Below are 15,079 nucleotides of genomic sequence, written 5' to 3' on the forward strand. Positions count from 1 at the left end.
TAAGTTCTTGAGGTAAACAGAGTTTGTATGCTACGAGACCGATCCTAGCAAGGATCTCGAATGGTCCTATGTATATTGCATTTAGTTTTTCATGCTTTCCAAAGCGTATGATGCCTTTCCAGGGTGAGACCTTCGGCAGAACACAATCTCCAACCTAGAATTCCAAGGGTTTTCATCTTTTATCGGCGTAGCTCTTTTGTCTGTCTCTCGAAGTGTTTAGTCATTCGCGGATTTGTATGATCTTTTTTGTAGTTTCTCGGATGATTTCTGGTCCGATGAGAGTGTTGTTGGGGACTTGTCCCTTGGCTAGTTGCACGTCGCCCACCTCAGCCCAACACAGAGGGGATCCGCACTAACGTCCATAAAGGGCTTCAAAAGGCGCAACCTTGATGCTGGTATGATAACTGTTGTTGTAGGAGAATTCGACCAAGGGAAAATGGGTGTCCCATGACTTACCGAAGTCTACGACACATGCTCTCAACATGTCTTCTAAAGTCTGAATGGTCCTTTCACTCTGCCTATCTATTTGTGGGTGGTAGGCTGTGCTCATATCTATCTTAGTTCCAAGAGCTTTCTGTAGTGACTGCCAAAATCTTGAGGTGAACCTGCTATCTCGATAGGAGATGATCGACACAGGCACACCGTACAGATGAACTATCTGTTGGGTTTTATACAAACAATCCTATGTGTGCATGCAACCCTAGTATTGGATCTATGTTTTCACTATTAGTTATACAACTTTATGAACACAAAAAGAAACCTGGCATGCTACTATAATTTTCGAAATTCATATATAAAACTAGAATACATACCTTTTGTTGTTATATAGCAATAACAACTAGTTCCTTGAATTTCCTTAGCTCTTGAAAGCAAGTACCACAAGTGTAGTACCTCTAATGGAGTCACAAACACCATATGCAACTTGGATGAAGAGGAGAAGTAAAGGAGGCACCAAAACGGCTGGAAACCCTAATGGAAGTGTTCTCCACGTTTTTGGGGCTTAAGGGTCCCTTTTATACATGTAGGCTATTAGGGTTTACAACTAGGAAACCCTAATCTGACTGCTTAGGCCCTAAGCAGCCCATGGACTCCTTAAACATATCCCTTGGACGATTTCTAATGGGCTTCCCATAGAATTCGTTCAACCTATATATTATTAGGTGATCCATAGCCCAATTATAATTATCTTATAATTACAACTTCAGTCCCCTAAGTTTAATTAATCTCTTTCAGCCACAAAATTAATTCTTAATTAATTCTTGACCAATATTAATTAAACAATATGATTTCTCCTTTAATATATTATTCTCATAATATATTAATAAATCATATTTAAACCTTTCTCTTCTTAAATCATCCTACATATTGCTATAGTGAAGGCAACCTAAAAGGACCATGCTCATAATCGGGTCAAGTACATACCAAAACAGTTATGGACTTAGACACTAATCCAACAGTCTCCCACTTGGATAAGTCTAATAACTATTTTCCGTATGACTTCAGAACCTGATCAGCAATCGTAGCTTTCAAAAGCCGCTGTCAACTCTGATCTTATCAGATAGCGTGTCCTCTAGATAAGGGATTATATATTCCTCCATTCTCAAGATATCGTATAGACAAAAGACATGAATTTCAATCATTCTCTCTATACTATTTCCCGACTTCCGATTCATGACGACTGATAACAGACTACAATTGAACACATCAACTTAGTCTTGGCTTGGCCAAGCGCTTAGGTGTCATCACTAAATCATCGAGAGGCCCACATATATCGCTTTTATCCCACTTTGGGTAAAAGGAATGGATAAACTTCGACTCAAATGCTCGCTTGCATTTACTGATCGAATAACACACAACAATAAGTTTTATAACACCAAGTTACTGGTGCGTTTACTTATTATCAATGTGCAACCGACCAACAAATAACAACTCACATGTCTCGGTTTCAAGAATATACAATATTATCGTCTCACTAATCACTCGTGATAAAACCGTGAAGTGATCCAAGTGAGCGTGGGTTTAATCCAATACTTTAATCTTATCAAAGCACTCACGAACTCTGCAGCAAACTTGTGCCATGTCTAAACACTTCAGACAATCTACAGACAGATTCATGACAGTCTTTATTCATACCTACTCCCAACGTATGACCAACTGTGGATGTTTGAATAACCTAGTTATTCTGGAAGTCAAAACATGCAAATTGAAACATGACAACAATACTTAATCCTATATGGCCTCAAACTTGTGAGAGTAAATAAAACCCTTCTATTTATCCACCATATTGATTACTCATTATTTATCATTTAATGTTTCGGATAATCAACTCATTACTTGAATTATACCAACAATTGTCCCATGCTCTAAACATGCACACTTTGTTTCCTATGGTCCATGCTTTGTGAAATAGATCACCTGAAAACTTTTCCAATGATGCTCATTTCACAATTCCTTAATCCTAATTATTAGTGTAAGAACACAAGGTTCTTGCCACTACTAGAATATGCTAGATTCTAACATTTTATGCAACGATCCCTTTGCAAAATCATAGCACAAAAGTCACCAAGACGTAGCTAATGAAATTACAAAGTACTTTCTTAGAAATTGTTACAAGACAATTCCATAGATGTGAAGTCTCACATTCAAAATACATTCCTTTGAACATCCTTCTTGCATAAAAGTTTCTAATCTAGGCATAGACTCTCAATATCCAACTCCCAATATGGAAACATTTCCACATTTGCCATATGACAACTCATTCTTAATAGAATCTTATCTATTCATAATAATGTCGATATGGTCCATCCAATACCATACTTCCAACTACTTACAAGTGATCAATCCTCAGCGAACTTTGGATCGTCCTTTGATAATTGTTAAATTCTTTCAATCAAAACCAATTCTAGTCCTTTTTCCCTCTTAATGCGCTAGACATTTGGAAAATTTTAGAATGGTAAAATACTATAGAATTTACAATCGATCCTATACCCGAAGCGTATGGGACACGATGCATAATGTCTTACATAAAGATATGATACTTTACCAATCTTTTGCCATAATATTTTATGTGTCATGTTCTCACAATTCGAACTATGAAGAGGGATGCCATAATCATAATCGAATTTTAAGAACACACAATGTATCCTTTGACTGAAAATATTAAAATTTCTTAATCTAAGCTTTAGATTTTGAAACGGAGTATAATATTCTCTCCCTTAATTATAGCAAAGCAACTTTTCAACCCATGCAACTTTACAAATGAAATCTTTGTTTTTCTATAATTAATATTGCTAACTTGCAATACTCGCCATTACAATCATACAAGCATAACACTTATGCTCCCACTATCATGATGATTATCATATAAGCATAACATTTATGCTCCCACTAGCTTTGACATGTATTCAGAAAACAAATGAACTTCCAGAAAACAATGCCTATTGAATTTTTGAAATTCATATTTCTAATACCAGATGCTTCGATAAGCCTTTATCTAAGCTTCTTAACCTAATACACCTTTGCCTTAGATAGCTCATATGTGTGTTTAAACAATTAATAACTTATGTTACTAAGCTCCAAATGTTGAAACTAATTGCCAAATCTCACAATTCGAACTATGGAAAGGGATGCCGTAACCATAATCGAATTTTAGAATACAATTTTCACAATTGCTATCTTCTTAAAATCTCTCTTAGTGAAAGCATTTCCTCACAGTCATTTTCATGAAGGAGGGAATCTTATGACACTTAGATTTTATGGTGTATGAGTTCCTATCCATGTGAATTTGCCAAAACCAAGGTTTGCGACAAATCCAAACTCATATGGACTGAACTTTCTTAATCTTGATTTCTTGCCCTATGGTAACACGAGTGCCCACCATGCCTTCCAAGTAGTTTAGTAACTTGTCCTTACATATCAATTTACTTTCCATCGACTAAGGCTTTAGTGTGTATTCAAATGAGAACTCATAGAACTCATATACACAATTAACTCAATTGGAATGGCACAGAAACAAAACAATGTCAGCACGATAGGTTGTAAACCTCAAGTCGTGTGCTAGTGATGATCGATAAGGTTTATTCTTGATTTGTTCTTGAACTTTTCAAGACCATTAAGACTCCCACTGACTTCTTGACATATAAGATTCTCTTGTCAAGAAACATTTCTTGACAAAAAAATATTCAAGAGTTAGTGAAGCATTTATCAAGACAAAACACTTCACACAATTGGTCCTAGTTGGTCTTTGTCTTATCCAAGACAGCACAACTTACCAATTTCAAATGTGCAAGAATAAGAAAACTTTTCCAAATTCCACATTTGATGAGTGTTATAAACCTACTTAAGACTTTTCACTCAATGTCACAATCTTGACTTTAAGACTTGATATTGGAACGAAGTATGATTGACTTATTGATATATCCATTTCTACAATACTTGATACCTCTTCTTAGACATGCAAATGCACTAAGACTCACTTAGAGGATCAATTGAGATATGGTTCTTAATCATTAAGACTTATCATAAAACACAATAAAAGGTACTCTCCCTTCTTCTTAGAATAGAGAAACTTTTATCTTTCTGCCTACTTGATTCTTCTTTATTCGTTCTACTATTCATTGAAACCTTTTCAATCAACTCAGAATTATACTTAATCTTATAAGTATAATCATATTTACTAAGCTTTAGTAAATCATGACGAATATCTTTGTCACTCTTGTGGTGGACTTGATCAACACACAACCTTGTGTACTTGATCTCCTTGTCCTTTAATTGACACTTTGCCAAAGAATTAGTCTAAGTTTCCCAAATGTGAAAGTTTTCCATTCATCATACAATACACATTGCATGATTCCAAGTTTCTGTCCAATTAAAACTTGGGTGATGAGAAAGTCTCCCTATTTGGTACACTTTTGATATTTCCATAATTAAGAATCAAATCCATTTTGCTAATAATAGAAGTACATGAACATCAATTTTTCATATATTTCATTGTAAGGATAAATAAATAAGACAAAATCAAAATTTATTTTATTGCGGAAAAAACTTGTCCTTACAATGCAATTCAACTAAATTCAACTGAAAAACTATGTTAACAATCTATTCTAACTCCAAGTTGTAGCTCAAGAATCCATTCTTCAAGTAATGCAATCGAAATCCATTTCTTCATGATCAGATTCAGCTCACTTCTTTTCTCAAGCTTCCTCTTTTTTTCTTCGATCCTACAAAACATCAAAATGTAATCTTATCACATCATGTATTAAGAATCTAGAATAGGAACTTAAAAGAGTTATTTAATGGATTTTACCTGAAGCAGAGCCATACGTCTTGACTCTCCCATATCTTAGATCTCTCAGGTAATTAGGGCAGCTTCGTCTCCAATGCCCCTTCTCTTGGCAATAAAAGCAAATAGACTCCTTTGGCACAACACATCGGACAATCACATACTTAGTTCTTTCTGGACTTCCAATGTTACCAGTGTCCATTGAAGTTTGGGAGTTTGATTCACTAGACAAATTTGCTTGACCAGCACGCCAAATCATTGCTGATTCAGCAGCTATAAGCAAATAGGTGAGATCAATTAGGGTCACGTCGTGGTCCATCATATAGTACTCTCTAACGAACTCACTATATGATTCAGGAAGTGACTGAAGAACCCAGTCAACAGCCAACTCACTTGAAATCTCGACACCCAACATGTTTAACCTATCAATGTATGACTTCATCTCTAAGACGTGCGCACACACAGGTTTCCCATCTTCGTGTTTACTTGCCAAAAGGGCTTGAGTGAGCTTGAACTTTTCAAGCCTTTGAACTTGTGGGTCAGGGAGAATAATTGGAGGAGGTGGAGGAAGTGAAGCATGACTCTCATTTCCTTGATCGTATCTCGGAACGTCATCTTCATTTGGAAAGCTTGTTCCAAAGAATTTGGGAAGACCATTGTAAGATTCAGACATCTACAAAACGGGAGAAAATTCAAGTTAAGTTGATTAGAATTCTTGATGCAACACCCAAATGAAACATCAAGCTAGGATCCAACACAATACTCTACAACCTAGAAGAGGGATGCCGTAATCTAGTTGCAGAATATTTGAAGGTAGGTAAATGACGATTTACCAATTTCCACCATGAAAAACGAAAAAGAAGTTTAAGTTTTAAATGAATTGAAACTCCTAGATCTTTTGAGACTCATTGAACTCTTCAATGGCATGTTTAATCTCGATTATGCCCTACTATTCGTGACTGGGATGCCGAGGATCACAAACAAGGTGTGAATAACCATACGAATCACGTGGTGCACCCAATGCTACTATCACCTAATCAATGTGCCGGTTAGCCACACACGCTCCATTGATCTATGATAAGCATCGAGCCACCCTTTGCCACCAATGTCATCCCCAAATTAGTGTGCCGGTTAACCACACACGCTCCACTAACGTTTGACAAGGGTACGAAGTGTAATTCCATGGGTTAGCATACAATTTCACATTTTGCCTAAAGTAACTATGATTTGGGAATTTGAAAAAGCATTTAGTTACTTTGTACTTCATTATACTTATAATGGAAGGTTTCTGTCCTATCCTACCCGTTCGGCTAACGACCCTCCACTAGTCAAGAGTACGGTGGGTAAGAGTGGATACCCATTCAATCGCCATTTTATAGGCAATTTCCTTAAACACCCCTTATAGACTAGCTTCGTGAATGAGGCCTACTAACGGTAAGACTGACTTTTTAGTTATACATATATAATATTAAACTTTTAATGTTATATATAGTATAAGGGTGTATTTTACACTTTTAAAATACCAGGTGGTTTAAATTATACTTTTAATTAACCAAAATCATTATGGATTTATTAAATCTCTTTTAATTATACACTTAATTAATTTAATAAAACCATAAGGGTTTAATTTGAACTTTTCAAAATCAGGGTTTTGGATTTTAGACTTTCAAAATTAACTTTTAATCAACAATTTAAATTCCAAAACTTGAGGGCAAGTTTTGAAACTCTTCAAAACAATTAGGTTTTAATCTCACTTAAATTTTTTTTTTTTTTTTGAATTGAAGACATGTAAATTAAAATTTTAAATATTAAAACTCTTGATTTAATAATTACCATAAATTAAACAATTAATTTAAATTATTAAATCACAAGGGATTATCTAGATCATGAGGATAATTACTAATTATACATCTAAGATATCCTAATCCCTTGAATCTCTCTCTAAATCTCGAAAATAAGGGATGGGATAATTCAAGATCTTTAATTACCATATTTAACAATTAAAAGATAATTACAAGATATGGGATTATCCAAATCCCTAAAATTTAGGATCTAACCTTGGGGAAGGAGGTAATTTCGAAATCCAAGGGTTGGATAACCCTAGATTTCAAAATCTTGGAGGCTAAGGAAAGGATTTGGGAAACCCTAGCAAAAATCGCCATCTAGGGTTTTGCAACCCTAATTGCGAAAATTGCCTAGCCTTTAGGGTTCATTAGCCATAAACCCTAATATGTCAAGTTCATAAAATTGAAAAAAAAGCTAATTGAAAACAAAAACCAATGGCTCTGATACCACTGTTGGGTTTTATACAAACAATCCTATGTGTGCATGCAACCCTAGTATTGGATCTATGTTTTCACTATTAGTTATACAACTTTATGAACACAAAAAGAAACCTGGCATGCTACTATAATTTTCGAAATTCATATATAAAACTAGAATACATACCTTTTGTTGTTATATAGCAATAACAACTAGTTCCTTGAATTTCCTTAGCTCTTGAAAGCAAGTACCACAAGTGTAGTACCTCTAATGGAGTCACAAACACCATATGCAACTTGGATGAAGAGGAGAAGTAAAGGAGGCACCAAAACGGCTGGAAACCCTAATGGAAGTGTTCTCCACGTTTTTGGGGCTTAAGGGTCCCTTTTATACATGTAGGCTATTAGGGTTTACAACTAGGAAACCCTAATCTGACTGCTTAGGCCCTAAGCAGCCCATGGACTCCTTAAACATATCCCTTGGACGATTTCTAATGGGCTTCCCATAGAATTCGTTCAACCTATATATTATTAGGTGATCCATAGCCCAATTATAATTATCTTATAATTACAACTTCAGTCCCCTAAGTTTAATTAATCTCTTTCAGCCACAAAATTAATTCTGTCACACCCCCAAACCAAGGATGGCGGAAACGTCCGGGGGTGGAGGACTTCATGTATAGCATCATAACCACAATTTTTAATAGTAATTTAAGCAAACACAACCAACATATATATAATTGAAAAAGTTACATCACTTGTATGGATTTCATGTTTCAAAATCAATTACAATATGTTGTCAAAATGTGAAAAGTTTGACGCCTTAACGTCCCATCCTCTAAAGCACTTGATAACCTGATTAGTGTTTTCTTGTGAATACAAGTTGTTTGAAAAGTGTCAACACAAAGGTTGGTGAGTTCATAAGCTTTTATCAATAAACCTAGTAGAAGTATTTCACATGTAAATGTCGCGTTTGTTTCAGAAAAATCCGATATTTCCCTTGAAATCCGAGAAATGTAGCCTTATAACCAAAGACTAGAGTGTATGAGAAATCATCGTTTCTTAGTAAAAATGTTGTGATTAAAATGTTATGGAAAGTAAATTTCTTTTATCAACCTAAGACCTACTTTGGTTTTATGAAACCCCGTAAACTTCATGAATTGTTATCCCCCTAAGTGAGTCGCTATAATCATACTATGACTATGTGAACCTGCCACAACGTTTCTCAGGCGTCGCGAAAATGAAATGACATTTGTCACCCGTAGACCTGCAGGTCCCACTGTAGCTAGCAGCAAGGTGTGGGGTGTCAAACCCAATATAGATCTATATACAAGTATCACGTTCTCCTTCAAGGAGATTCTGATTATAACTACCAGGAATTATATCCCGCACTCGGACGTACGGGGAGAGAGAGAGAGAGTCTCACAACATAGGTTAACAAGTTTACGTGAAATGTGTGTGAATATAAATCTTTCTTGTATGGATGTACCCTTTTTGTACGAGTGCGTTGAGTGATGTATCATAAACTATACCTATTATAGTTTATCTAAAATGTATGTAATATGTATGAATTCTTTTATGGAAATGTATTAGTATTGTGAATTTATCAAACTATACTTTTTATAGTCTAAAAAATACGTGTTCCAAAATGAATGAATAATATTTGATATTTAATATGAATGTCTTAGTTTCAGTTCATAATGATAATCTAACAAGGAAACACATACAAATACTAAAACTTATGATTATACACTTTGCTCAACATAATACAAAGTGTTATGATATTTACATACTGTTGGCAAAATTTAGTAATTCTGCCCTGTTTTGGAAAAATCATAGAAAAATCATGCGAAGTCGAAAACTAGATCCGTAAATTCTGAGAGTTCACAAAATGTGTCTAGTTTTCTCATAATTTTTATAACAAATTAATATGACCTCTAACTTGGGGGAAAAAGTCCAAAATCACAGACTGGTCCGGATTGTTGTTTGAAATGATAGGCAGTTTTGTAAAAATCACCATAAATTGTAGAAAAATCGTATGGAGATGTGCAAGTAGCCATTTTAAAGCTAAAAACTTGAACTATTTGCACCTTGTACAGTTTTGAAAACAAAAATATTTAAGATGCCCAAAACAGTCCGTGAATGGAGTTGAACTTTTCTGATGAAGGCTGTTAGAAAAAATTTAGATATGTTCTTGGTGTTTTAACTTGTATTCCCCCCCCTGAAAACTTGAGAAGACATGAAAATGTAGGGGTATGAACTCACCTTGAGTGATTTCAGTAGATGATTGTTGAAGAATGGAAGTGTTTAATTCAAGAACACTTGGAGATGCCTTGAAGATTTTCGAGAATTAAGTGTGGAAGAACACTTTAAATCAGCCTTGGATCTCGAAAATTTGTGTAGAAGAGTTTGAGAGAAAAAGTGGTGTTTGATACTTAGTGGGATGAGAGAAATGAGAGAAAATGAGGTGTGTGGTTGTTTGTTCCAGCTCAAAAACGTGGGAGTGAGTGAAATTTGAGTGTAAGGGAACATTGAAGTGACATAGGTAAGGTGGGGAGGTATGGCTGGTCATAGAGTGGGTGTGGGGTGGTTGCTTGTGTCATAAGTTAAGGCAAAGTCAACACTCTACCTTAAATAAATCCCCCATTAAATCTTTATTATTTAATTAATGATTTTTATAAAAATATGTTTAAATTATGAATATTTAGGGTTTATTATGTTAAAATAAAATTTCTGGAGAAAATCCCGCTTTAAAATCACGAAAAACGGGCTTAAAATGTTAAAAATATCAAAAATGGGCTGAAAATGACAAAAATGCGAAGCCTGGCCGAGGTTCGGCCCTCTTATGCTGAACCAAGAGAGAGAGGGAGGCGGAACCGAGAGAAGAAGAAGAGAGAAGGGAAGGAGCCGAGAGGAGAGGAGAAGGAGGGAAGGAACCGAGAGGTGGGAGGGGACAGAGGAGCGCGCGAGGCAGAGAGTGAGGAGAGAGCAGAGAGTGAGAGGCGGAGCAGAGAGTGAGAGGCGGAGCAGAGAGTGAGCAGAGAGGCGGAGGCGGACCGAGAGTGCGGCGCGAACAGAGAGTGGGACGGACCGAGAGGGACCGAGAGGGACCGACCGCTCGGTTGTGAACAGTTCCTTCGGTTCCTGCTTCTTGCTCTCGGTTTCGGTTCCTCCTGGGCGAGTTCGGTCTCGGTTCTCTTAGCCGCCAGAGGCTCGGCCTCTGTTCTCTTAGCCACCAGAGGCTCGGCCTCTGTTCTCTTAGCCACCAGAGGCTCGGTCTCTGGTCCTAAGAAGCCTCTCATTCCGGTTTCGGTTCCTAAAGCCTATTTTTCTCGTTTTCGCCCCGTTTTAAGCCGTTTTTGACCCGGTTAAGGGCCGGAATGACCCGAATGATTCCAAAAAGTTACGGGAAACTTTTGAGAGAGATTTGGGAGAGATTTCTCACACTTGGAGAGATTTGGGAGAGATTTGACATTCTTGGAGAGATTTCTCATACAAAGAGATATTTGCGAGAGTTTTCACATACTTGGAGGGATTTGGGAGAGATTTGACATTCTTGGAGAGATTTCTCATACAGAGAGATATTTGAGAGAGATTTCACATACGTGGAGAGATTTGGGAGAGATTTAACATTCTTGGAGAGATTTCTCATATAGAGAGATATTTGAGAGAGTTTTCACATACTTGGAGGGATTTGGGAGAGATTTAACATTCTTGGAGAGATTTCTCATATAGAGAGATATTTGAGAGAGATTTCACCTACTTAGAGAGATTTGGGAGAGATTTGACATTCTTGGAGAGATTTCTCATACAGAGAGATATTTGAGAGAGATTTCACATACTTGGAGAGATTTAGGAGAGATTTGACATAGACAGAGATAGAGTGAAAGCGATTGAGAGAGGATCCATGTGGGACAGTTGTGAGTGTCCGGCACCGCAATGCATGGTTCGTAAACCCTGTTAAGCCTTGTTTAAGGATCTTACACATTTCCGATGAGTATGCAACATGGTTTTCATCAGTTTAATTCACTGATTAGTACTAAGGCTTAGGAAAATTTTTAACACAAAACTTTTCTCTAGTGATGTTTTCCCATTAATATAGCAAGTTATACAATACGAACATAACACCAACCCTAATACACAAGGTTTAATAGAGTTGACCGGCTTGACTTGATGACTTGACTTGACTCAAGATTGACGATTGTCACATCATCCCCCCGTTAGAGGGAATTTCGTCCCGAAATTTAAATTCGGCTGGGACTTCAAGGGTTTGGGAAAAGATGTGGATATTTTTGTTTCATTTGATCTTCACGTTCCCAGGTAAACTCAGGCCCTCGTTTCGCGTTCCAACGAACCTTCACTATGGGAATGCGACTTTGTTTTGTTCTCTTGATCTCTCGATCCATGATCTCGACGGGTTCCTCCACAAAGTGGAGATTTTCATTAACTTCAATTTCTTCGAGCGGTACTACGAGTGTCTCGTCAGACAGACACTTCTTTAAGTTGGACACGTGGAAGATAGGGTGCACATTACTAAGTTCTTGTGGTAGTCGGAGTTTGTACGCCACAGGACCAATCCTAGCAAGGATTTCGAACGGACCGATGTACCTTGGGTTTAGTTTCCCCCGTTTACCGAAACGTATCACTCCCTTCCAGGGGGAAACTTTCAGTAGTACCCGGTCTCCGACCTGGAATTCTAAAGGTTTGCGTCGCTTATCCGCGTAACTCTTTTGTCGATCACGAGACGCTTTTAGTCTTTCCCGAATTTGAATGATCTTTTCTGTGGTTTCCCTTATGATTTCCGGCCCCGTAAGGGTGCTATCAGGGACTTGCCCTCTGGCTAGCTGAGTATCTACAACTTCGGCCCAACACAGTGGTGATCTACACTTGCGGCCGTAGAGAGCTTCGAATGGAGCGACTCCAATGCTAGTGTGATAACTGTTATTATAAGAAAATTCGATAAGCGGTAGATGGGTATCCCATGCCTTACCAAAATCTATCACACAGGCTCTCAGCATGTCTTCTAACGTCTGGATGGTTCTCTCGCTTTGTCCGTCCGTTTGTGGATGGTAGGCCGTACTCATGTCTAACCTGGTTCCCAGAGACTTTTGTAGGGACTGCCAGAAACGCGAGGTGAATCTACTATCTCGATCCGAGATAATGGATGTTGGTACACCATGTAGTCGCACGATCTCCTTAATGTACGTCCTGGTCAACTTTTCCATCTTGTCTGTTTCCTTTATTGGCAGGAAGTGCGCGGACTTGGTCAATCTGTCCACAACCACCCATATGGTATCCATCCCACCTGATGTCTTAGGCAGTTTGGTTACGAAGTCCATGGTTATTCGCTCCCACTTCCACTCGGGTATATCCGGTTGTTGAAGTAGTCCTGATGGCTTCTGATATTCCACCTTGACCTTGGCGCAAGTGAGGCACTTGCTCACATAAGTAGCAATTTCAGCCTTCATGTTTGGCCACCAGTATAACCTTTTGAGGTCTAGATACATCTTATCTGACCCTGGATGAATGGAGTATCGAGTCTTGTGGGCCTCGTCCATTACAACGTCTCGGTACCCACCGAACTTCGGTGTCCAGATTCGATTCATGAGATAACGAGCTCCATCCCCTTTGACTTCCAAATTTTTATCCATCCCCCTTAGTGCTTCACTTGCCACGTTTTCTGGTTTCAGGGCTTCTAATTGGGCGTCCTTGATCTGGGTGGCCAGTTGGGAGTGGATGGTCATGGCTAGGGATTTTACTCGGCGACCCGAGTATTCTTTCCTGCTTAAGGCGTCGGCTACTACATTAGCCTTGCCCGGGTGGTAGCGAATTTCACATTCGTAGTCATTCAGTAATTCCACCCATCTTCTTTGGCGCATGTTTAGTTCTTTCTGATTGAGAATGTGTTGAAGACTTTTGTGATCAGTGAAGATGGTGCACTTGGTGCCGTAGAGGTAGTGCCTCCAAATCTTCAGGGCGAACACCACAGCTCCCAATTCAAGGTCGTGGGTTGTGTAATTAACTTCATGTGTCTTCAGTTGTCTTGATGCATAAGCGATGACTTTTCCCCTTTGCATGAGCACACAGCCGAGGCCTTGATTTGAAGCATCGCAATACACCACAAAATCATCAGTTCCTTCTGGAAGAGACAAGACTGGTGCGCTGCATAGGGCTTGCTTTAGTGTCTGGAAGGCGGCTTCTTGTTTATCTTCCCATTCGAACACCACCCCTTTCTGAGTCAAGGTGGTGAGAGGCTTAGCGATTTTGGAGAAGTTTTGTATGAATCTTCGATAGTAGCCTGCGAGTCCTAAAAACTGTCGGATTTCTGTCGGCGTTGTAGGTGTTGACCAATCTTCGATTGCTTTGATCTTCGAGGGGTCCACATGTATTCCTTCTTTGCTTACTACGTGGCCAAGGAATCCTACTTCTCGGAGCCAAAATTCACACTTTGAGAATTTAGCGTAAAGCTTCTCGGTCCTTAAAACCTCCAGAACTAGTCGTAGGTGATGTCTGTGCTCTTCTTCGCTCCTCGAGTAGACCAAGATATCGTCGATGAATACGATGACGAATTTATCCAAGAAGGGTCGACATACTCGATTCATCAAATCCATGAACACCGCGGGCGCGTTAGTTAATCCGAATGGCATCACTACAAACTCATAGTGCCCATAGCGAGTTCTGAATGCCGTCTTGGGGATATCCTCTTCTTGAACTCGCAGTTGATGATAGCCCGACCTCAGGTCGATTTTTGAAAAGTAGCTGGCTCCTTGGAGCTGATCGAAGAGGTCATCGATTCGGGGTAGGGGATAACGGTTCTTGATAGTGAGTTTGTTTAGTTCTCGATAGTCTATGCACATACGAAAAGACCCATCCTTCTTCTTTACAAATAAGACTGGTGCTCCCCAAGGTGAGAAGCTTGGCCTGATGAACCCTTTGCTCAATAGTTCATTCAATTGGCTGGATAGTTCTTGCATTTCTGCTGGTGCTAAGCGATAGGGAGCCCTGGCGACGGGGGTAGCTCCTGGGATTAAGTCGATCCGAAATTCGACTTGTCGTGCGAGTGGTACACCAGGCAGATCGTCTGGGAAAACATCTGGGAAGTTGCATACTTCTGGAATTTCTTTGATGTCCTTCACCTCCTGTTTCTTGTCTACGATGTGGGCTAAGAAAACCTGGTATTGCTTTCGGAGGTACTTTTGGGTTTTAACACAAGAGATGATTTGTAGGTTCGCACTAGGTTTATTGCCATAAACGGTGAGAACGTTGCCATTCGGCAGATTGAGGCGGACGGCCCTTTCGTAACATAGAATGTCGGCACGATGAAGGCTTAACCAATCCATACCAATGATTATATCGAAGCTTTTTATGGTGACCGGCATAAGGTCGATTTTGAACAAATGGTTGTCTAGAGTGAGAGTACACCCTATGTAAATATCATTAGCGCGCTCAACCTTTCCATTTGCCATTTCTACGATGTAAGAATCTTCTAGTGGTTGAGAATTTTGCTTAAGTATATGTTTGAATTGGTGACTTATGA

Source organism: Lactuca saligna, chromosome 6, assembly GCF_052625555.1.
Source record: "Lactuca saligna cultivar CGN05327 chromosome 6, ASM5262555v1, whole genome shotgun sequence".
Taxonomy (NCBI): domain Eukaryota; kingdom Viridiplantae; phylum Streptophyta; class Magnoliopsida; order Asterales; family Asteraceae; genus Lactuca; species Lactuca saligna.